The sequence below is a fragment of the Capricornis sumatraensis genome, chromosome 1, assembly GCF_032405125.1.
Source record: "Capricornis sumatraensis isolate serow.1 chromosome 1, serow.2, whole genome shotgun sequence".
Lineage (NCBI taxonomy): Eukaryota > Metazoa > Chordata > Mammalia > Artiodactyla > Bovidae > Capricornis > Capricornis sumatraensis.
In genome coordinates, this window is record NC_091069.1 from 12516014 (window position 1) to 12528402 (window position 12389).

General features: G+C 40.8%; 1 non-coding gene across 1 annotated transcript; it reads right to left on the reverse strand.

The window, feature by feature from the left end:
• Positions 1-1556: 1556 nt before the first annotated feature.
• Positions 1557-1663, reverse strand: LOC138093337 (U6 spliceosomal RNA). The gene has a single exon (XR_011146070.1). It is a non-coding gene; the product is annotated as a U6 spliceosomal RNA (small nuclear RNA).
• Between the last annotated feature and the right edge of the window lie 10726 nt (positions 1664-12389).

Below are 12389 nucleotides of genomic sequence, written 5' to 3' on the forward strand. Positions count from 1 at the left end.
GGTTTTGAAGTTTGGATCTCCTGTTGGAAGCCTGCCTTTGTGGATGGAGAAAGGACAGTTCCTGGAGCAGGTGTGGGGCTGTTGAAAGGAGGCTGCCACTGAAAATTGTTTCTAAGTACGAGTGTGATAAATGATTCTATAGACAAGAACAGGGTACAGAAATAGCATGGAGGGAGAATGAATCACTATTTAGGGATAGAGTGGTGGTCCGACACCACTTCCTGAAGAAATTGGTGGGTGGGTTGGGTCTGAAAGATAAATTCAAGTTCAGCAGTGGGAAAGAAGGATGTGTGCTGCAGAAGAACAGATAGAAAGACAGAAAATGGCCTAGTGTGTTTAGGAAATTGTAAGCATGTTAGTATATCTGCAGTATAAGTTTTGAAGTGGGTCAAGTTCCATAGCGATGGGAAAGCGAGAAGGAGAGAAATAGGTAGGTAGGTAGATAGATATTTAGATATAGATCAGGGCCAGTTCAGAGGAGAATCTTATCTTGCTAAAATATGGGAAGCCAGCAAGAGTAGGTAACAATCAGATTTATTTTAAGATATCATTTCATTGGTTAAACTGGAGACAAGTTCAAACTCATGAGAGCCTGGACTAAGAAAATGGCAGTGAAAAAGAACAGGAGATATATTTAGGCGGTAAAATCTTCAGTACTTGGGGGTTTATTGAAGATTGGGAGAAGGAGAAATCTTACGACGGTGACCCCTATTCTGATGTTGGTTGGATGAGTTGGGATACCAGCCAAGATAAGATATATAGGATACTGAGGTGCTCACTGTTGGTTGTCTATTTCTTAATCTGGCTGATAATCACAGGTGTACTTTTTTAGAACTGTTAAATTGTACTTATATGTTTTGTGCATTTTTGTGCATTTAAGTTATATTTCATAATCAGAAATGTTACAGAACAAAAGGAAACACAAAAAATATGCTTTGGGAAAAAGATGCTGTGGACATTTGCGTTTGGGGTGTGCATGCAACCTTCCAGATGGAGATATGTAGAAAGCAGTAAGCTGGACATGAAATTTGAAGTATGGGCTGCCGATGAAAGGATTAGATTAGGTCTGTAGTTCGTTTTCCTGTTTGTATGTTAGGATTTTCTGGAGAGTTAAAAAAAATTATTGGTAACCTACATCCCACCCCAGACCAATTAAATTGGTCCTTGTTGGTATGAGGGCACAAGGTCTAGTTTACAGAGCTTCCTGTGCTTCTTACTCTGATGCTCATTTCCTACATTCTGTGATGAAGAGATAGAGTTGAGCAGAGAGGATTTTGTAATTGCTTTAGAATTCAAAATAGGTTTATATTTGGGGGGGATGATTATTTTTGTTGTTGTTTTTTTTGGCTGCACTGTGCAGCATGCAGAATCTTAATTCGTGGACCAGGCATGGAACCTGGGCCCCCAGCAGTGGAAGCGTGGAGTCTTAACCACTGGACCACCAGGGAAGTTTCAGGACATAATTCTTAAGCCTTGTAAGTTTCAGGACATAATTCTTAAGCCTTGTGCTTTCCCCCCATTATTATTATTATTATTTGGATTAGAATTAATTTTATAAAATTAGGGAACGTTTCATGAATTTGCGTGTCATCCTTGCACAGGGACCATGCTAATCTTATCTGTATCGTTCCAATTTTAGTATATGTGCTGCCGAAGTGAGCACTTTGCCCCCATTATTACCTGAAGTTAAAAAAGAATGTATTTGGTTAAAATGACAATGTACATGTGTTCCTAAAGAAAAACATGTCGAAGATGCAAGCTGTTTCAGGTAAACAGTTTTAAAACAGATTTCTTTTGATGAAATGGCTGTGTCTTCTCTAATTTTAATTATTAATAATGTATAGGCTTTGCAGCCAAACATAGAAAATTGCCTCATCAGCTGCAGTGTCTTTGAATAGTAAATATGAAGGACAATGATTGGTAAATGTTAATTGTTTGTGTGATGTAGTCTGAAAGGCAGACAGCTGTAAATGCTGCGAAATTGTCTCTGTTACATGTGATATGGTAAGGACATTGCTCACTCATTTGTCTTTTCTTTCCTTCACTACATAGCTTTGTAACTCAGGGTCAGGATCAGGGTCCTGTATCCATCACTAAGTATTTATTAGTACCTGAAATATGCCAGGGGTAAATTTATGTAAGTTACTAAATATAGATGAAAATGTAGGGACTTGCACCAGGTGTGCCAGTATTTCCATTTTGGATGGCATATAAAAGGCAGCAGGATGCAAAATTATTTGATAATTACAAGAATTTCTTTACTGTTCAGAAACTGGAATGATTTCTTGGGTTTGAGCATTTAGGTATGACCTAACCCATAGATGATTATTCTCACTCACCAGCCTCTAGTTCCTTGAACTCTCTTCCTCTAGTGATTTTGTTTTCCGTAGACCTCAGGCCCATGATCCTACCACTTTTTTCATTGTCTTTTACCTTCTTGACATTCTCATTTCCTCCCTCACCCAGTGTAAATTCCATAGCCAGTCATTTTACAAACTCTTCATATACCCTCAATTACCACGCCCTTCTTGCTTTGTCATACTTGGCAAAATTTGTAATCCTGGTTAAGCTGACTCTTCTACTTTATACTTGTGCATCTGAACATAGCTGGAAAATGCATGTGTGTACATATGTGTCCACATGCACACTCCCACAGCTGTGCTGACTAATCTTAAGTTCATGCCCTTGAACCTGAGGGGGTCCTTAATACTGCCAGACAGTCATGTATGTACCTAGTGTGTTGGCTCTATCACTCTTTCAGACAGCTCTTTTGTACCATCACCTTTCTCTTTAAAGGTATAACATCTCTCCCATTCAACTGATGACCTTGTTTCCTAAGAAACTTCCTACTTCACTAGGAAGACTGAAGCGCTCTGTGCCTGTGCATTCTGCCTTCCCTCCTGTTAACATGGATGAACTATCTGTGCATCTTTAATTGTATGCCGAATACCACCCGCTTTGAACTACTCAAGAATATTACTCCAAGAATCACGGCCGCCAGCCAATTCCCTATATCACTGTTTTACTGTCTATTAGGTCATTCATCAGTGTATAAAGCATGTTATTTCAAATACCCCCAGTTTAAAAAATACTTGTCTTGACCCTACCTTCATTGCCAGGTACTGTCCTATATATTTGCTCTCCTTTGTAGCAGAACTTTAGAAAGTTGTCTCTACTCAATGTTTCTAATTTCTTCCCTCCCATTCTCTCTCAGTCTGAAACAACACACTGGTTCCAAATAGGAAAAGGAGTAGGTCAAGGCTGTTTATTGTCACCATGCTTATTTAACTTATATGCAGAGTACATCATGAGAAACAGTGGGCTGGAAGAAGCACAAACTGGAATCAAGATTGCCGGGAGAAATATCAATAACCTCAGATATGCAGATGACACCACCCTTATGGCAGAAGGTGAAGAAGAACTAAAGAGCCTCTTGAAGAAAGTGAAAGAGGAGAGCGAAAAAGTTGGCTTAAAGCTCAACATTCAGAAAACAAAGATCATGGCATCCAGTCCCATCACTTCATGGCAGAGGGATGGAGAAACAGTGGCACACTTAATTTTTTTGGGCTTCAAAGTCACTGCAGATGATGACTGCAGTCATGAAATAAAAAGATGCTTCCTCCTTGGAAGAAAATTTATGACCAACCTAGACAGCATATTAAATAGCAGAGGCATTACTTTGCCAATAAAGGTCCGTCTCGTCAAGGCTATGGTTTTTCCAGTAGTCATTTATGGATGTGAGAGTTGGACTATAAAGAAAGCTAAGCACCGAAGAACTGATGCTTTTGAACTGTGGTGTTGGAGAAGACTCTTGAGAGTCCCTTGGACTGCAAGGAGATCCAACCAGTCCATCCTAAAGGAAATCAGTCCTGGGTGTTCATTGGAAGAACTGATGCTGAAGCTGAAACTCCAGTACTTTGGCCACCTGATGCGAAGAGCTGACTCATCTGAAAAGACCCTGATGCTGGGAAAGATTGAAGGCGGAACGAGAAGGGGATGACACAGGGTGAGATGGTTGGATGGCATCACCAACTCAATGGACATGAGTTTGAGTAAACTCCGGGAGTTGGTGATGGACAGGGAGGTCTGGCGTGCACCAGTCCATGGGGTTGCAAAGAGTCAGACATGACTGAGCGACTAAACTGAACTTAACTGATTCTCTCTCTTCCTCTGTTGTTCTTTTATTGAGATATAATTCACATACTATAAAATTCACCACCATAAGTGTACAGTTCAGTGGTTTTTTAGTATATTCAGAGTTGTGCATCTATCACTACTGTCTACAGAACATTTTCATCATCCCATAAAAAACCGTGTATCCCTTCGCAGTCACTCACTCTGTTCCTCAGTCTGTAGCTCTGCTTGTTCTCTTGGAATCTGCCTATGTCTCTGTGGATCTGCCTCTTCTGGAAATTTCACATAAAGGGAACCAAACAATATGTGACCTTTTGTGTCTGTCTTCTTTTACTTAGCCTGTTTTCAAGGTTTACCGTGTTGTAACACTACATTCCTTTTTATGGCTGAATGACATTCCATTCCGTGGGTGAGTTCCACGTTTTGTTAATCTTTCAGGTTTTGGACATTTGGGTTGTTTCCACTTTTTGGGTCTTATGAAATATGCTGATCATACACATTTATATTCAGGTTTTGTGAGAATGTGCTTTCAGTTTTCTTGGGTGCATACCTTGGAGGAGAAGTGCTGGTCATATGATAACCTTATGTTTAACATTTTGAGGAACTGTCTGACCGTTTTCCAAAAGGACTGCATTTTACATTCCCACCAGCAGTGTATGAGGGTTCCAGTTTCTCCATTTTATTCTCACTTAAGCCAGCTTGATTCAGTTAGGCTTTTCCCCTCCTTCTTGACTGAAGCTGCCTTTGACAAGGTCATCATCGATAACATAAAAGTACCAGAATTTCAAAGTACGTTGTTAGTCATCATTGTGTTTGACGTATAAATAGCATTTGACACAGATGATCACTTATTGCTCCTTGGTACACTTTTTTTTACTTTTGGCTTCCAGAATGCCGCACGTTCATACCTACCCGCCCCTCCCTCCCCCATTTTATTGGTCAGCCCTTCTTAGTTTCTTTTATTATTTTCTTCTTTCTCCCTACTTCTTAGAATAGGAGTTTCCCCTGGGGATCGTATCAGTACTTCTATATCTTTTAATACTCTCTTATCCTGGCTTTTATGTTGATATCTCTTTTTTTGTACCTAAGAGCCAAATACCCAACTATCTACTCAACCTCACTGGGTTGTCTGGTAAACATCTTAAATGGAACATGTCTAAAGCCAAACCCCTTCTCTTCTCTTTATAATATGCTCCACCTCCAGATCTCCCTGTCTTTGATGAAGATAATTTCATCCTTAATTTTTTCAGGGCAAAAAACCTTGGCATTAATTTTATTCCTCCTTTCTCACATGCCACATCCAGTCTGCTAGGAAGTCTTATTGGTCTTACCTTCAAAGTACATGCAGAGTTGGAACACTTCTCCCCGCCTCCCCTGTTGGCCGCCATCTTGTTCCCATCATCATCTCTCCCCTGGATCTTTGTAGAAAGAGTCCTAATCCTGTCAGACCCTCAGCTGTATGTACTTTTGCCTCCAGCAGTCTAGTTGAATACAATAGCCAGAAGAATCCTTCTGGAATATGTCAGATCATCATTTACTGTCCAAACCCTACTTTGGCTCCCTGTTTCACTCAGTTCAGTTCAGTTGCTCAGTTGTGTCTGACTCTTTGCAACCCCATGGACTGCAGCATGCCAGGTTTCCCTGTCCATCACTAACTCCTGGAGTTTACTCAGACTTATGTCCATCGAGTTGATGATCCCATCCCAACCATCTCATCCTATGTCATCCCCTTCTCCTCCCGCCTTCAATCTTTACCAGGATCAGGATTTTTTCCAGTAAGTCAGTTCTTTGCATCAGGTGGCCAAAACATTGGAGTTTAATCCTTAGCATCAGTCCTTCCAACGAATATTCAGGACTGATTTCCTTTAGGATCTGCGTTGGCTCTCCTTGGAGTCCAAGAGTGATAGCCAAACAAGGCCCTATGTCATCTAACCCTATTACTTTTCCGGCCTCATTCACCGTTGTTCTCTCTGATCACTCTGTTCACCTCCTTGCTAGTTTTCCAGCAGGTCAGACATGTTTTAGATGCAGGGTCTTTGCATTTGTGGCTCCTTCTGCTTGAAATATTCTTCACTTTCAAATCTGCTCAAAATTTATCATGTCAGTTAACTAACTTTAATTTTTAAATCTGTAACTTGCGTTTCCTACACTCTGGGCTCCTCTTACTCTGCTCTTTTTTTATTTGCATAGCACTTGACTGTGACATTGACTACATTATTGAGTTATACAGGATGTTTATGATACATTGAGATGACCAATGCTGGGCTGGGGGCTTCCCTGGTGGCTCAGACGGTAAAGAATCTGCCTGTGACGTGGGAGACCTGGTTTTGATCCCTGGGTTGGGAAGATCCCTTGGAGAAGGGAATGGCTACCCACTCCAGTATTCTGGGCTGGAGAATTCCATGGACAGAGGAACCTGGCAGGCTACAGTCCATGGGGTCACAAAGAGTTGGACTTTCAGTGCTGGGCTGGATGAATCAGGTGGAATCAATATTTCCAGGAGGAACACCAACAACCTCATATGCAGATGATAACATTCTAATGGCAAAAAGTGAAGAGGAACTAAAGAGCCTCTTGATGAAGGTGGAAGAGGAGGGTGAAAAAGCTGGCTTAAAACTCAGCGTTCAAAAAACTAAGAACATGGCATTTGGTCCCATCACTTCATGGCAAATAGATGGGGAAACAATGGAAACAGTGAAAGGTTTTATTTTCTTGCACTCCAAAATCACTGTGGACAGTGAATGCCAGCCATGAAATTAAAAGATGCTTGCTCCTTTGAAGGAAAGCTGTGACAAACCTAGACAGCGTATTAAAAAGCAGAGACATCACTATGCTGGAAAAGGTCTGTGTAGTCCTAGCTATGGTTTTTCCAGTAGTCATGTTTGGATGTGCGAGTTGGACCATAAAGAAGGCTGAGCGCTGAAGAATTGATGCTTTTGAACTGTGGTGGTGGAGAAGACTTGAGAGTCCCTTGGACAGCAAGGAGATTAATCCAGTCAATCCTAAAGGAAATCAGTCCTGAATATTAATTGCACGGACTGTTGCTGAAGCTCTGATCCTTTGGCCACCTGATACGAAGAGTTGACTCATTGGAAATCCAAGACCCTGATGCTGGGAAAGGTTGAAGGCAAAAGAAGGGGGTGGCAGAGGATGAGATGGTTGGATTGCATCACCAACTCAATGGTCATGGATTTGAGCAAACTCTAGGAGATAGTGAAGGATAGGGAAGCCTGGTGTACTGCAGTTTATAGGGTCGCAGGGAGTCAGACACGACTTAGAGACTGAACAACAAATGATATAGTGCTTTCCCTCCCAACCCCTCTGCTAGGCTGTAGCTCCATGAGGGAAGTGATTTTTGTTTTGTTTAGGTTATGTCTTAAGTGTTTAGAACAGGGGATGGCACGTTCTAGCCATTCAAAAAATACTTGTGGAATGAGCAAAAAATGGATAGCTTTATGGGGAAGGTAGTGTCTGAGACAGGTGTTGAAAATTTTGATTCGATCCCTGTGTTAGCAAGATACCCTGGAGAAGGGAATTCTTGCCTGGAGAATCCTTGGACAGAGGAGCCAGGTGGGCTACAGTCCATGGGGTCACAGAGAGTCAGACTTGACTGAGTGACTAATACCTTCACTTTTTACATAGAGTAAAATTCATCCTTTTTGGGTATACAGGTCTATGAATTTTGACAGACTGTTTCAGCCATGTAGCCACCACCACAATCAAGATATAAAATGTTTTCCGTCGCTGCAAGAAGTTCCTTAAGTTCCTTTGCAGTCAGTTCCCTTCCTTCATCTAATGCCCCTGACAGCCTGATCTAATTTCTGTCCCTGTATAGTTATGTTTTTTCCAGAATGTCATATACTTGGAATCATTTAAGTATGCCTCCTTTTTTTTTGCTTTGGATGTGCTGAGTGGCATGTGAGGAACTAGGGTTCCTTGACCAGGGATTGAACCTGTGCTTGCTGCAGTGGAAGTGTGGATTCTTAATGACTAGACCACTAGGGAAAGTTCCAAGTATGACTCCTTTTGAGTCTCTTTCATTTAGCCTAATGCTTTTGAGGTTCATACATGTTACTGCATATTTCAGGAGTTGATTTTTAAAATATATATATATATATATATATATATATATTTTTTATTGAAGTATAGTTGACTTAGAATAATTCAGATGCACAGCAAGGTGATTTAGTTATACAGACACATAATATTAGTTTTGATATTTCCATCATAGGTTATTACAAGATATTGACTGTAGTTCCCTATGCTATGCAGTAAACCTGTGTTGCTTGTTGCATATCTATTTTTTAATTAGAAATCTAGCATTCTGTTCATACTAAGTCAAACAAGTGGAATCAAAATGTCAATTTTTTTTAGTTAGGCAAAAGTCCTTAAAGCTTCTAAAATATATATTATACATATTTATATAATGCATATGAAAGCTTTTCTACAGCCCTTGATAAAGCCTTGAGAAAGAACATAAAGAAAAAGATGGAGAAATTGGAGAACATAAACTAAATGAGATGGGAGCACTGAATATGGAATAGAAAAATTGAAACAAAATAGATAAAAGGTTACATATAATCCAGTTGTTTTTTAAATATGACTGCTCATTAGAACTCTTTGGGGCCCTGTGGACTGTAGTCTACCAGGATCCTCTCTCCCTGGGATTCTCCAGGCAAGAATACTGGAGTGGGTTGCCATTTCCTTCTCCAGGGGATCTTCCTGACCCAGGGATCGAACCCGGGTCTCCCACATTGCAGGCAGACGCTTTAACCTCTGAGCCACCAGGGAAGCTCATTAGAAACATATCTGGAGAAAAAGAGCAGTACCTGAGTATGTGTATTTTCCAAAAACTTCCAAGGTAATTCTGATATGGATCTGGATTTTCAAAAGTGATAACAGGTTTTGTGGTTTTATTACATCCTATTTTTGGTGATATAGAGTTGTATTTGTTTTTCTATGGATCAATCATGATACAATGGTATTAAGTGAGCAATAGTTACATAATCACCATAATGAAAGATGTTTATCAGTTTTCACAATCAATAGCCAGACAAAAATTAAAAGATAAATTATAATTGGAAGCCATAATGAGGACATGATTAACTTAATAATAGAAAATAATTCCATACAATTTGGGGGGAGAGTGTCAAGCAAAGTGATGCGGTAAGTGGAAGTGCATACATGCACATGTTTTCATCTACCTAGTCTGTATTTTTTTTGGTTGGTGTATTTAATCCACTTACATTTAAGGTAATTATTGATAAACATGATCCTATTACCATTTTTTAAATTATTTTGGGTTTTCTATAGGTCTTTTCCGTCTCTTGTGTTTCCTGCCTAGAGAAGTTCCTTTAGCATGTGTTGTAAAGCTGGTTTGGTGGTTCTCAATTCTCTTAATTTTTGCTTATCTGGAAAGCTTTTGATTTCTCCATCAAATCTGAAGGAGAGTCTTGCTGGGTGGAGTATTCTTGGTTGTAGGTTCTTCCCTTTCATCACTTGAAATATATCATGCCATTCCCTTCTGGCTTGTAGAGTTTCTGTTGAGAAATCAGCTGATAGCCTGATGGGAGTTCCCTTGTATGTCACGTGCCATTTTTTCCTTGTTTCTTTTAATATTTTATCTGTTTTTCATTTTTGATTACTATGTGTCTTGGTGTGTTCCTCCTTGGGCTCATCCTTCCTGGGAGACTCCGTGCTTCCTGGATTTGACTATTTCCTTTCCCATGTTTGCGAAGTTTTCAGCTTTTATCTCTTCAAATATTTTCTCAGGTCCTTTTCTCTCTTCTCCTTCTGGGATCCCTGTCATGAGAATATTGGTGTGTGTAATGTTGTCCCAGAGGTCTCTTAGGCTGTCTTCATTTCTTTTCATTCTTTTTCCTGTATTCTGTTCTGTGGCAGTCATTTCTACCATTCTGTCCTCCAGGTCATTTATCTGTGTTTCTGCCTCAGCTCTTCTGCTGTGGATTCCTTCTAGTGTATTAGTCATCTCTGTTTGTTTGTTCTTTAGTTCCTCTAGATCTTTGGTAAACATTTCTTGCATCTTCTAAATCTTTGCCTCCATTCTTTTCCCAAGATCTTGGATCATCTTCACTATTATTATTCTGAATTCTTTTTCTGGGAGGTTGCCTATCTTCACTTCATTTAGTTGTTTTTCTGGGATTTTATCTTGTTCCTTCATCGGGGATATAACTTTCTTCTTTTTCATCGTGATTAACTTTCTGTAATATGGTTTTTGTTTTAGTTGCTGTGAGACTGTGCGTCTTCTTCTGTCTGTCCTCTCATGGCTGAGGCTGAGAGGCTTATGTAAGCTTCTTGGTGGGAGGGATGGCAAAAACTGGGTCTTGCTCTGGTGGGCAGGACCTTGCTCAATAAAGCTTTAATCCAATTATCTGCTGATGGGTGGGTTTTCACTCCCTCCCTGGTAGTTGTTTGGCCTGAGCCCTGGGGTCTGCCAGGTCTATGGTAGGGTTGATGGCAGACTCCAAGAGGGTTTATGCCAAGAGGGACCTTCCGGTGCGCCTTTCCCTGTGGTGAGCCCCTGCCGACCCATCCTCCACAGGAGGCCCTTCAACACTAGCAGGTAGTTTTGGTTCAGTCTCCTGTGAGGTCACTGCTTCTCTCCTCTGTGTCTTGGTGTGTACAAAATTTTGTTTTTGCCTTCCAAGACCGGAGTCTCTATCTCCCTCAGTCCTCTGGAAGGCCTATAATCATATCCCACTGTTTCCTCAAGGCCAGATACCCTGGGGATTCCCAGTTGCTTTGTCGGATCCCCAGGCTGGGAAGTCTGATGCAGGGTTCAGAACCTTCACAATAGTGTGAAAACTTCTTTGGTATTATTGTTCTCCAGTCTGTGGGTCACCCACCCGATGGTTATGGGATTTGATTTTATCGTGATTTTGCCCCTCCTACCGTCTTGCTGTGGCTGCTTTTTTGTCCTTGGACATAGGGTATCTCTTTTGGTGGGTTCCAGCATCTTCCTGTTGATGGTATTTCAACAGGTAGTTGCAATTTTGGCACTCGCGCAGGAGGAGATGAGCTCACATCCTTCTGCTTTGCCATCTTGAACCAAGGAGTTGATTTTTCTTAAAATTTATTTTATTGAAGAATAATGGTTGATTTACAGTGTTGTTAATTTCTGCTATATAGCAAAGTAACTCAGTTACACGCACACACGCACACATGCACACACACACACACGCTTTTCCATTATGGTTTGTTGTAGGATATTGAATATAGTTCCCTGTGCTATATATATAGTAGGACCTTGTTGCTTTGTTTAGTCACTAAGCTGTGTCTGGCTTTTGTGACCCCCCCCATGAACCTGTAGCCTGCCATACTTCTCTGTCCATGGGATTTCCCAGGCAAGAATACTGGGTTGCCATTTCCTTCTCCAAGGTATCTTCCCCAGGGAATGAACCCACGTTTCCTGCATTGACAGGCAGATTCTTTGGCAGTGAGCCACCAGGGATGCCCAGTTCATTATTGCTTATCCATCCTATATATAATAGTTTGCACTTGCTAATCCTAAACTCCCAGTCTATACTCACCCCCTTTGACAGTCACAAGTCTGTTCTCTATTATCTGTGAGTCTGTTTTGGTTTCATAGATAAATTCATTTGTCTCATATTTTAGATTGCACATACAAGCATAGGAGTTGATATCTTTTTACTGCTGAACAGTATTCCAGTGAATTCCGGTGAATGGTTGTACTGCAGTTTGTTTATTCATTCACCAGTTGGTGAATTTTTTGGTTTCTAATGTTTGGTCATTACAAGTAGAACTGCTATAGATGTTTTCATGTATCATTTATTGTTTAATTGCCCAGTTGTGTCCGACTCTTTGCAACCCCATGAACTGCAAGCATGCCGGGCCTCCAGTTCCTTCACCATCTCCCAAAGTTTGCCCAAGTTCATGTCCATTGCTTTGGTGATGCCATCCTGCCATCTCATCCTCTGACACATCCTCTGACACATCCTCTGATGTATCATATATATATCTATATCTGTGCTAAATCTACATATATATATCTTTTTTTTTGGGTGGTGGTAGTGGTGGACATAAGTCTTCATTGGTAAGTACCTGGAAGTGGGATTGCTGGGCTGTATGGTGTGAGCGTGTGGGCTAAGTTGCTTCAGTTGTGTCCAACTCTTTGCAACCCCAGAGACTGTAGCCCACCAGGCTCCACTGTCCATGGGAATTTTCCAGGCAAGAATACTGGCATGGGTTGCCATTTCCTCTTTGAGGAAATCTTC